Here is a 12,547-nt window from a genome sequence, read left to right as displayed (position 1 = left end):
TGTTTGCAGCATCCACTGGGGCGTCTTGAAGGCATCCCTCTCAGATAAGGAGGAGGAGACATGGCCATGAATACCAGTACCAGCCTCCACTTCTTGATTATGATTTCTAAATTCCTAGGTTACAATAAATTAGGAGAGAGAATGCAAAAGCAAATTTCAGGAGATTTTGTTGAAGTCTGACATCAATCAAACCATGGGAATTAAGCATTATGAATAACTAAGGATTAGATAAAGGTGCTTTCACCAAGTGCCAACCTCATCTGGTTCTGGTGAAGTTTAAGGGAGATAGTAAGTGTAAAATGCCATTCTTGGTATCAAGGTTTTCTTTTAATATTCATTCTTCCATCACCTCACCCTCTTTGCATAATAACGATGCAATTCTGGATACTGACCCCAGCTCATCTCAAGAGAGTAAGGCCTGATAATTGTGAGTCAATCATTTTAAACAATCCCTCCTCTTAATTCAATAATTAATTTAGGAACCCAGTCTTAAATCTATCTATGTATAGCATTTTCTCATAACAAAATTTTCCCAGAAGTGTCCAGGTGAATCAGTTCCAATCAATTAGGCCTTAGTAAGAAAGAAATAAGACAGTGGTCAGCAAACCACGGCTCGAGAGCCCAATTCGGCTCTTTGGCCCCTTGAGTGTTTGTTCTAACACCACTTCTTCAAAATAGACTCGCCCAGGCCGAAAACCGACTTCTGCGCATGGGCCATGAAGTTTTAATCGCACTGTACGTGTACGCCCGTACATGGTATTTTGTGGAAGAGCCACACTCAAGGGGCCAAAGAGCCGCATGTGGCTTGCTAGCAGAGGCTTGCCAACCACTGACATAGGGTTTTTTATTTCTCTGTTCTCTGCTAAGGCATCGGTATTCCAGCTTCTTCAAAACTTCTAAGAGGCCTGCCTGAGCTTCTGATAGCACATATTGCTCCCTGCAGCCCTAGAGTATTCCTGCTGTTGCTAAGTCCTGGATGCCCTGGCATACCTTGTAGATTCCCTTAATGCTGGCCCATCCCTATGAATACTGCTCTGTTAAAATTTTTCTAAATTCTTACTGACTGTGCCTGTTTCCCACCATGACCTTGATTGAAACAGTTCTCTGAGTGTTCAACCATTCTTATAATTAATATAAGCTTGTGAGTCACAATATTATCAATCATTATGTATTTTGGGAATGTTAAGTAGTCAAGGGCTGTGGTTACTAAATACTATCATTGTCAGACACTTCTGCCAAATGTTATTGATGTGTAAAAAAATATATGACAGAACAAAGTAAAATTTTCTTCATAAATGTAATTAAATAAAAGGAAACCACACTTATAAAGTAATTGTGTCCAGCAAGTATGGCTCAGCGGTTGGGTGTCATACCATGAACTAAAAGACCACTAGTTTGATTCCCAGTCAGGATATATGTCCCAGTTGCTGATTCAGTCCCCAGTAGGGGGCGTGCAGGAGGCAGCCAATCAATAATGCTTCTTTCTCATTGATGTATTAATATCTCTCTATCCCTCTCCATTCCTCTCTGTCTAAAAATCAATAACATATTTAAAAAAAATAAAGTAAGTCGTCATTTTGTGTTTTCTCAAATTGGAAAAAGAAATTTGAAAGTATTTTAAACACCTGCTTTAGAATATGTATGTGTGTAGAAATATAGATAGATAAGTCAGTGAAATTCATAATTCTGAAATCTCCTGATTAGTGTAGGAAATGGTAGAAGTGTCTGTAGATGGACCCAGCTTGTGAAGACTTTGGAATACTGCACTAAGGAATAGGGTCTGTGTTGAATTAGCATTCACATGCTATTGATAATTTTGGAGCACAAGAATGACATGATCATATCTGTTATAAAGCAATGTGAAAAATTGGTAGCCAGCTGAGATGGAGTTCCACTAGAAAAATATTGCAATAATCCAGTGCACAAAGTGACATTTTTAATAAGGAAGTGGCAGATAAAATAAGGGGGATTGGAGAGAGTCATGCTAAGATTTGAAAATTCCTTCTGAAGAAGATTCTATAGACCTTAATGGAAAGGAGATGCACAATAATTCTGAAAATTGTAAATTTAACTAATTGGAAAAGGTCTCTTTCCTTTATGGAATGGAACAAGAGATTGATATTGATTTTGATGAATGCCAGTAATTGGAAAAGAGAATAAAAACTCATATCAAAGCATGATTCAGTGGAAATTCTTATAAACTAGTTTGTTTTTGTTTGTTTTTTAATCCTCACACTGTTTAGGATCCCCTGGATTAGCATATTACATAACAGAACACATAATTAGTTAATACTATGTATGGTAACTCCAGAAGACATAATGATTGCATGAGAGTTGAGTTATTAGAAATATGATTGGATTATGTAAAAGGGATAATTTAAACAGGAATATCTCCCCTTCCTTAAATACTATTCAATTCAACTTCCAGAAACTGAGTATTTAATTTGATATCTCTTGGATTGCTAATATTCAGAAACCACTTAAATACTTGAATTAATCTCACTGGGAGAAGTTCTGCTGACTGAGTTTTATCATTTATATAATTTCCCACTGCATAGATACCTGTTTTGAAAAAAATATATATATATATATATTTTATATATATATATATATATTATATATATATATTTTATATATAATATAAATATATATATATTACTTTTTATATATTACTTTTTTTATATATTACTTTATATATATATATATATATATATGGCTAATATGCAAAGTGTCCCCTTGGGAATTCAACTGGGAGACCAGGAGTTCGATTGCTCACTATGACATGTTCTGACCACCAGGGCACAGTGCAGAATCAAAGAAGGCCCTAGCTGTCAGCCAGAAGGCCCCAGTTGGTCCTGATTGCCGACCAGGCCTAGTAACTCTACCCTTGCATGAATTTCATGCACCGGGCCTCTAGTCTCTACATAAGAAACAATGATGACAGCTATACTGACATAAATTGAGTAAATAATATACACTTTTGAGACTACATGTCAATACACAGATTATACACCCTCCTCTGTGTATATGTGTATATTTGCATAGAAGTAAATGGAATGATATTCCTAAGAAGGTACTTGAACTAAATAATTGAACTACATTTGAGATTTCATTTTTCTTTTGCATTTTTTTTTCTAATGTCTAAACCAGAAAGAAAGAAAAAATCAGGATCTCTCTTTTCTTTCAAACTAGAAGTTTGATTTCATGGAGGAGAGCTCTGAGCTCTGTAATAATGTCTGGATGCCCTTATTTTTATCCCACAGTTATCAGTATATTGCTATATAAGAACCTGCCAGCAAAGGCTTTTTTTCTGGTTCAATAACGTTTTAAATGTCTGTTGTTCCCATTTTCAAGTCTCCAAAAACTTTTATGTGAATTCTTTCAGCACATTTTTTTCATTATGTCCCGACTTTCTTTTTTTTTCTGGATGGCTGAAGTTTCCAGACATATAACCAGAAATGTCCTAAGAGAATTAATATATAAAAAACTAAAGCTAAGGACATGGAAAGCAAAGAAAAATATCATGTAAAATACATATATATGCCTCTAAATTCATTTTAAGTTTTCCTTTAAAAGGTAATACATGAACCTAATTCTCTTTATTAATATTCTCTCACTGAGTAGCAAATATGGTGGAAAGGTATCAAGAAATTCGTTTTTTAATAACTCCCAGATCCAATATGAGTTCTTAGATTGTGGTAGTCTATTAATGTCAAGGACTGTTATTGCCAAAGATTTCTAGTATTTCAAAATAAACTGGCTAAAATAAGCCAAACAAGTGACTAAAACAAAATTCACAATATCACAAAGAGATTTTATTTGAATGTAAAAAAATATTTTTGGTAATCTTTTTTACCAGTCAGTTTACGAAATTTTAAGTATAAAAAAAGGCTTTAAGGGAATATTCCATCAAATTTAAAGGGCCCATTTCATTTAAGTAGAGAGGGGTGTTTGAAGCAAAAATGCCAGAATCTACAATAATATTTCTTTTCCTTGTATTGTTCTGAGTGGATGAATGACTTAAAATTTTCTAATAGTTTGCATAACTTTACTTAAATAGATATAGATGAGTAGAAGCTCCTATTTCTTGTTATTTTAGAATAGGGTATGTCTTCACCTTTCCCTTAGTTTATACACTGAGTGGCCAGATTATTATGATCTCTGAACGCATAATAATCTGACCACTCAGTGTATATCCTATAGAATAAAAGATAATATGCAAATTGTCCCCTCAACCAGAAGTTTGACCAGCAGGCAGGCCGGCCAACCACCCATGTCCCCTCCCCCTGTCCAGGCTGGCTGGACCCCACCCATGCATGAATTCATATATATTGTGTTCAGAGATCAAAATAATCTGGCCACTCAGTGTATAATTTTAGTATGCATCTGCTTTACTGATGCTCTGCAGAGAGGAGGAGATATACCTTGTTTCCCCGAAAATAAGACATCCTTCGAAAATAAGACCTAGTGCATGGAAAGATAAGACATCCCCTGAAAATAAGACCTAGCGCAACTTTGGGAGAAAAAATTAATATAAGACACTGCTTATTTTTGGGGAAACGGTACATAGAGCAACATCTTTGTTACCAGGATGTTGTGTAGTACCTGGATCCATTTGAAGAATTTTCAGTATTCCATGGCCCATTTAGCATGTTAGAAAATGCCAAGAGTTCAGAACAATACAAAATTACTCAGGCAGCTGTAGTGATAAAAATAAATACAAGAATTAAAAAGAATTATGTAGCCGATTACATTTGACTATATAGTGGGGGAAATATTGAGATATTTTTCAGAGAAATATTTTCTTAAATAATAATGTTATTGAAATATGACAAAATTAAGGATTGCAATCAGCAACATAGTTTTAAGCAAACAATTACAAATTTCATAGTAAATATTTTTGTTTGTGAAAATTATAATTTTTAAAGTGTAATATTATTAACTTTTCTTAGTTCAAGTAAAGTTTCTTTTCTGGGTATTCTTGGTTATAAAAAATATTCATTTTATTTTATTCATTTATTGGGGAAAAAAACCAATTTGATGTTCTTATCCTTTGCCCAACCATGAGACTATCACTTAATAACTACAATTTTGTGTAACAAGAAATTATTAAGGTGAACACCATGTTCTTTAGCTCTTCAATGGAATTATGTTAATTAGTTTGTTTGCAGGTTTTAGTAAAAAGAAAAAAAATGGTTTAATTTTAACAGAAGACTGCATATCTCTACAGTGTGGCTTAAGATCAATTTACCTTTTATTACCTATACCAGCTGCAAAATTTTTCCTTATTCTTTCCTACTTTAGAGAGCCTAGGGCATACTAAATGTAGCTCCCATATCCTAGCAGTCCAAGTATTTTCAACTTAAATCTATCTATGTGTTTTACATTTTGTAGTCTCATTACGCATATGGCTGAGGAACATAAACTATGCATATTAATCTGATGTCCAGGTGGTAGGAAATTGGAAGGTCTTCCAGCATAGCATTAAAGGGAATAGGCAATTGAAACCTCCAGAAGAAAAAACTATTTTGAGAAAGATGTGTGTTTTGGAGACAGAGTCATAAGACATTTGACTATGTTAAATTATTTGTGTATGGTATGTCTTTTAAAAGGCAATTCAGAAATAAAAAACCTATTTCATGTACCAACTGTGGTAGATGGCTTAGTTAGGTAGTATTTGCACACTGCCAGGTTTGCTTTCTAATTCTAAAATGTCTTCCCTCCCTCCCTCCTTCCTTCCCTCCCTCCCTCCCCTCCCTCCCTACTTCCCTCCCGCTTTGAAGAGTACAAAGCACTCAGAAAAAGGGAGCAAATATTATTTGTGTAGTGTAGGAGCTCAAAAGTAGTCAGAAATATATACAGGCTTTATTTTATGATGTTTCCTCTAAAAAAAAAAAAAAGGCACCTTACCTTTAATTTGACTGATCTTATTTTTATACCAGGAAAAAATCTGTTGTTTCCTTTCTCAACTATTTTGTGCCTCATGTTTCTTAGGCTTGGGACCCTTTTCTTCACTTTCAATTCACACGAAACACTTCCTTCTACGCTACACATCAAATCCTATCTCTTTTATGAGTCTTTTCTGATAACACCAGCAGAAAGTGATCTGTTTCACTTTCAGGTTACCTGTAACACCTGTGGTTGCATTGTTAATTTGTCACTTACTATTTACTGCCTTTTATGACAAATTAGGTTCTTTTTATGACCCGAATGTCTAATGACGTGAACCTACTGAATTAATCACCATGCCAGGCATATTGCTATCAGGAGAATTCAATACACCAGGTTCACTGTGCAGGGTTCCTTCTCCACAAAAAGGGCAGGAACATACCACCCAATTACATTTTCCAGTGGGCATGTTTATCTTAGCTCCACCCTAATCTTTCTTAATGGAAAGACTGTGTCTTAATGGTATTTTTAATGTCCACAATGCTTCCTGCAATACCTTACAGGATGTAGGAATGCAAGGTGTTGGAGGGGAAAGAATATGTCCTTTTTTAGATGGAGAGACTTCTTTTCATTAGACTTTGAGCTCTTAAAGGGGTGGGTCTAAGTCTTTGTATCCTTGGTTCCTAGCATAATCATTGATACATGATTGGTGTTCACCAAATTGAAGCTCAACAAAATTTTGGGATCAATCAATACCATTGTTTGTTATAAAGTTGTTATAAGGACTCAAGGAAATCATGTTTGCAAGGCACTTAGCACAGTTACTAGCACATCATCTATATACAATTGATATTAGAGGGTTTTTTCCCTCCTATCATTGAAGTGCATGTTTGTGAGAGTGTGAGTGAAGTGGTAAACAGAGTAATGGAAAGAATACTCTAGCTTTAAGGACTGGAAAGATGAAAAAAATGAGGTGGACAAGATACATTTGGAAAGGAGTTATCTCTTCAACTGATACTTTTTGAATCCATATTATGTGCCATGTTATGTTCTAGGGATATAGGAATGGAATAAAGTAGAGTCTGTATAGCAAGATCTAGTCTAAGATGAAAGAAAACTCCAAATAGTCCACAGTCAGAGGATTGCAATACTGGGTATGGCCATTCTTAACATGGCCTTAGAAATGTTTGACACTCCTCCCATTGAAAACATGGATTTGTGACCAGTTTGGCCAATAATATACAGGAAAGAGATGTTGTGTGACTCCTGAGGCTGATCCTAAAACACAGGCAGCTTCCACCCAGCTCTCTTGGACAGCTTGCTGGCAGAACATTCCTCTAGCAACAGTTCCCCTAGGAATCAGCCACCAAGCTATGAGGAGGCCAGTTCACCTGGGGAAGCCGCCAGACATCAAATATATGAGTGACAAAGCCTGCAGATTATTACAACCCCTAACTGTTTCCATTTCTCCTCTTGAAACCCCAGGCAGAGGGCAATCATTTCTCCAGTGCCCTGTCTGATATTCCTCAGACTTCCTTAGCAAAAGAATGTGGTAGTTGTTTTACATCACTGTATCTGGGGTGTTTTGTTGCATTGCAGTAGTAACTGGAGCTTAAGGTGATAAAGATGAGGTCATTATTACTTAACTAGAGGCCTGATGCATGAAATTCATTCAAAAGTAGGCCTTCCTTCCCTAGGCTGCTGGCACCAGCTTCCCTCTGGCACCTGGGACTTTGGCTTCCCTCACAGCCATGGCTTCATCCAGAAGGTCATCTGGAAGGATGTCCAGTCTAATTAGCATGTTATGCTTTTATTCTTATAGATGGTCTAATAGTTTAAAACCCCTCTTGTTGAAGTTATTTAATTAATTTTCTTTTAAAGAAAGTATAAAGTAATTTGTAAGAACTTGCAGGTCCAAGTAATGAGAAATAATAAATAATATAAAAGTTACCTATTTTTTTTCTGATAAAGGTGATATTTCCTTCCAATATGAAGAGTCTCCTTGAACCTTTATTATGATACTAAAATATGGATCATAAAGAGTGATGGTTATCATAGAGCAGTATAACTATTCCTCATGGTTAGAAAATGAAAATTATCATCATAGGAAATAATATGCAATTATGTAATGCTTACACCTCAATTAATTGAATTGAATTTTGAGTTATGCTATTGAGTCCAAACTTTTTAAAAAATATATATTCTATTGACTTTTTACAGAGAGGAAGAGAGAGAGATAGAGAGCTAGAAACGTCGATGAGAGAGAAACATCGACCAGCTGCCTCTTGCACACCCCCTACCGGGGATGTGCCCACAACCTACATACATGCTCCTGATCAGAATCGAACCTGTGACCTTTCAGTCTGCAGACCGACACTCTACCACTGAGCCAAACCGGTTTCAGCGAGTCCAAACTTTTTAATATGGTATTTAAGGCCATCCCAAATCCCCACTACTATCCTCTATCATCTGAACCCTACAACTTCAGACTGCCTTTCATTCCCTGATGACTGAGCATTTTCACCGCCAGGCCTGCATTCAACTCCCCTACCTTATCTTGTGAGGGTCACCCCACCATGCTGCCTACCCTGACTCCCAGAGGCATGCTATTCTTGAATCTCTTTGCTCTTCTGTAGACTGTGGTTTGTATTTATATTTACCACTTTTTTCATTCTGTGTTAGGCTAATTCTGTTTCCTTCACCAATGAAAAATTATTCAAGGGAAATGGTGTGTCTAACTCATCTTGGTAAATGCACATTACCCACTGTAAGTGCTAAATAAAAACTTTTGTCAAAAACAATATTTGAGGCCAAGTATACGAGATTGTATAAGTTATTTAATAATTTTGAGAAAGAATGTTAAATAAACATTTTGTGTATAGTATATTTTTGTACTTCCTGTGCCTCTTGGATCTTACTTTCTTCCTGTTATTTTATAAAAATATTCTCATTTACCAAACAATAAAAAATATCTCTCTGTGATGGTATATTGCCTGGATAAAAAGGGGAAAATAAGAAATAATAGGGAGGGGAAAACAGTAGGTTATCTCCTGAAAAGGAGATTCTTTCTGAGGTTCTTTTCTTTTCTTACTCTGCAAGGCATGGACCACTCTATTTCCTCACACTCTTTTTCCCCGGGGCTTTTGTTGTCAACTTGGGCAGCCCAATTATGTGAGCATCATATCTTGGCCCATAATTAAATGTGCTACTAATATATTTTATTAGGGTTTAAATTCACTTCACAATTTAGTAATGAACCAAATTACTCCCAGAGTTATACAACAACTGGTAGCTAAGCAATGAGAAATGATGATCAGCATTCCTATTTTTATTCAGCAACTCCCCAACATTTGAGGTAAGAGACTTAAACAAATCTGGATATTTTTTGTGAGAAGAGGAGGAATGAAGACAACTGAATACTTATATATACATGTAAGGTTTGCTTTTAAAAGACTCAATTATTTTAATTTTTTAAATCTTTATTGTTGAAAATGTAATATATTTCCCCTTTTCTCCCATTTACTCACTCAGTGAGCCCTCATCCTCCACCCCAGCACCACTCCATTGTCTGTGTCCATGAGTTCTGCATATGTGCCTACACCTTCCCTCCAAGATTCTACACCCTGTTCCATGTTTCCATGTCTCTGCATTCACTCAATTCATCAGTTTATTTTATTAATTAGATTCCACATATGAGTGAGATCATCTGATACTTGTCTTTCTCTGACTGGCTTATTTGGCTTAGCATAATACTCTCTAGGTTCCTCTATGCTATCTTAAAAGGCTCAGTTATCTTTTATTCAATTCTTACTGAGTTCCACTGACCACACGACAGCTTCCCCTGGATATCGAATTGTTATCTCAAACTTCACTAGTCCAAAAATAGAAACACAATTCTTCTCTCAAAGCAAGATATGGTAAAATAAAACAAAACAACTTCTTCTCAAAGTCTTTTTCAATTTCAGCAAATGGCAGCATAGTTTCTGTAATTGTTTACATTAAAAAACCATTGGGGCCCACCTTGTTTGTCTTTCATACTGCATATCCATCCACCAGTGATAAAATTTAAATCAAAATTTAAAATAAAAATTATAGTGATATATATCATGAATGAGATAGTATTCTAGACTAGAATTTGCTGCTTACACAACTCATCTGCCTCATTACAAAATGAATACTAATATAACTGAAGAAAAACAGTGTGATGAAAGAAGAAAAAAGTATAAAGAAGAGAATAACCATATAACAGATATGCAGACTCTAATTACTTACCATAACGTCCCTGCAATCCCTCTCATCCAAGTCACAATCACCCCTCAGCTGGATTATTACAATAGCCACCAATCTGTTCTCCTTGTATATGCACCATTGTCCTCCTACCGTCCATTCCCTACCCAGAAGTCAGAGTGACAACTTCACACTACAAATCTGATCATGTCACTTCTCTGCTCAAACTCTTAAAGCAAAGTCCCTACAAAGACTTACAAGATCCTATAGGATATGAAAACCCTCTTCTGGAACCTCAATCTCTCTGACATTATCTCCTACTCCTTCTTTATTTATCTCTGCTATAGGAGCCTCCTTGATTTCCTGTAACATTTGCTTTGTGGACTTCCCCTGAGACATGGCACTAGTAATTTCTTTGTCTGAAATGGTCTTTAGGAACCTTTGTAGTGCACTGGCTTTCTTTGGATCTCTGCTCAGATTCATTTTGCTGGTGAGGACTTCCATGGCCATGTATAACACCTGCCGCCTCTCAGCACTTTCTAACATCATTACCCTTATGCCACCTTTCTGTAGGACACACATTATCACTAGCTATATTTTGCGTTAATTTTTATTGGTTTATTTGCATAATTCTTGTCTCACTTCAGTACAATATAAGTTCTATTAAGTTGGGGACTTTGCTTTCCTTGGAAAGAACACATGCTTCATCTTAGCTAGCAGAATAAATGGTACTTTTTATTTTATTTTACTTTATATTGATTTTTTTTTTTTTTTTTACAGAGAGGAAGGGAGAGGGATAGAGAGTTAGAAACATTGATGAGAGAGAAACATTGACCAGCTGCCTCCTGCACACCCCCAACTGACCTTGAGCGGAATCAAACCTGGGACCCTTCAGTTCGCAGGCCGTTGCTCTATCTACCGAGCCAAATCAGCTAGGGCAGTTAAGCAGTTTTTGATCCACAAATGCTACTCTATTGCAGAAGATGAATGTCAGAACCTCAGTCATGCTTTATTTCAAATGGAACACATGCAAACCCTTTCTATGTTTTTTTCTCTCCTTGTTTTCAAGCTATGCATTTGAATGTAAATTCATTTTAGTTTTATCACAGAGGTAAAAAACTATTGATCTATAGACTCTTTTTTTCTCCTTAAAAAGAAAATAAAAAGAGCTCTGGCCTGGTAGCTCAGTTGGTTAGAGTGTTGTCCTGATACTCCAAGGTTGTGGGTTTGATCTTCAGTTAGGGCACATACAATAAATACAAGAATCAACCAATGAATACATAAATAAGTGAAACAACAAATCCATGTTTCTCTCCCTGTCTCTCTCTCTTCCCTTTTATCTGTAAAATTAATCAATAAAAAATTGATTTTAAAAAGACTGAAAGGAAGGGAGGGAGGAAGGAAAGAATGGAGGAATATAGGAAGAGAGAGAAGGCTGGAGGAAGAGAAAGAGGGAAAGAAGCAGGGAGGGAGGAAAATGAGCATAGACTTTCAAATCATTCAGAATCAGACATGAGTTTGAATCTCTCATGAGCTGTTTAAGACCATGTTTTCCTGTTAACCTGTGATCTCCTGGAAAGCCAGGCTTGCAACTTCATCTTCATGTAACAAGTGCACAGAGGAGATTGGAGAATAAATGAATGAATGAATGGACCATGAAGCTATGGATGTCTAATAGCACATAGAGTGGGATGCCATAAATTGGAGAGGAGACAAAGATTCAGAGAAAAGGATGCATAAAATTCTCTGATCTTCTGTATTTTTAATGATGTTTTTATCCCAGGGGATTATTGTAATGAGTCAGAAAATTATTTGGGTGCTATATCCTATCTAATAAAGAGGTAATATCCAAATTGACCATCACTCCAACACATGAGATGGCTGTCCCCATGTGATCAAAGATTGCCATCCCCATGTGGTCAAAGATGGCCACCTCCATGTGGACACAAGATGGCCACCACAAGATGGTCAGCAGCAGAGGGCAATTTGGGGGTGGGGGTGAGAGAGACATAGGTCTGCAGAGGAGAGTAGTTAGGGGTGACCAGGCCTTCAGGGGAGAAAAGTTGGGGGGAACCCAGGCCTGCAGGGATGGGCAGTTAGGGGTGACCAGGCCTGCAGGGGAGGACAGTTAGGGGCGACCAAGCTGGCAAGGGAGGGCAGTTAGGGATGACCAGGCCAGCAGGGAGGACAGTTAGGGGCAATTGGGTTACAGGGGAGGGTAGTTAAGGGCGACTGGATCAGCAGGGGAGGGCATTTAGGGGCAATTGGACCAGCAGGGGAGCAATTAGGCATCAATCAGGCTGGCAGGGGAGTGGTTAGGGGGTGATCAGGCTGGCAGGCAGAAGCAGTTAGGGGCAATCAGGCAGGCAGGCAGGTGAACTGTTGGGAGCCAGCATTCCTGGATTGTGAGAGGGATTATTCGACTGCCCAT

The 12,547-nt window shown here is 36.9% G+C and overlaps 1 protein-coding gene across 1 annotated transcript in view; it reads left to right on the top strand.

The window, feature by feature from the left end:
- The window catches only part of GAS2 (growth arrest specific 2), a 139,835-nt gene that overhangs the window by 588 nt on the left and 126,700 nt on the right, over positions 1–12,547 (top strand). The gene's annotated exons all lie outside the window — the stretch shown is intronic.

The sequence above is a fragment of the Pipistrellus kuhlii genome, unplaced genomic scaffold (assembly GCF_014108245.1).
Source record: "Pipistrellus kuhlii isolate mPipKuh1 unplaced genomic scaffold, mPipKuh1.p scaffold_m20_p_9, whole genome shotgun sequence".
NCBI lineage: Eukaryota > Metazoa > Chordata > Mammalia > Chiroptera > Vespertilionidae > Pipistrellus > Pipistrellus kuhlii.
Note: the sequence above shows the minus strand (reverse complement) of the source record. Positions and strands in the feature narration are given on the sequence as shown.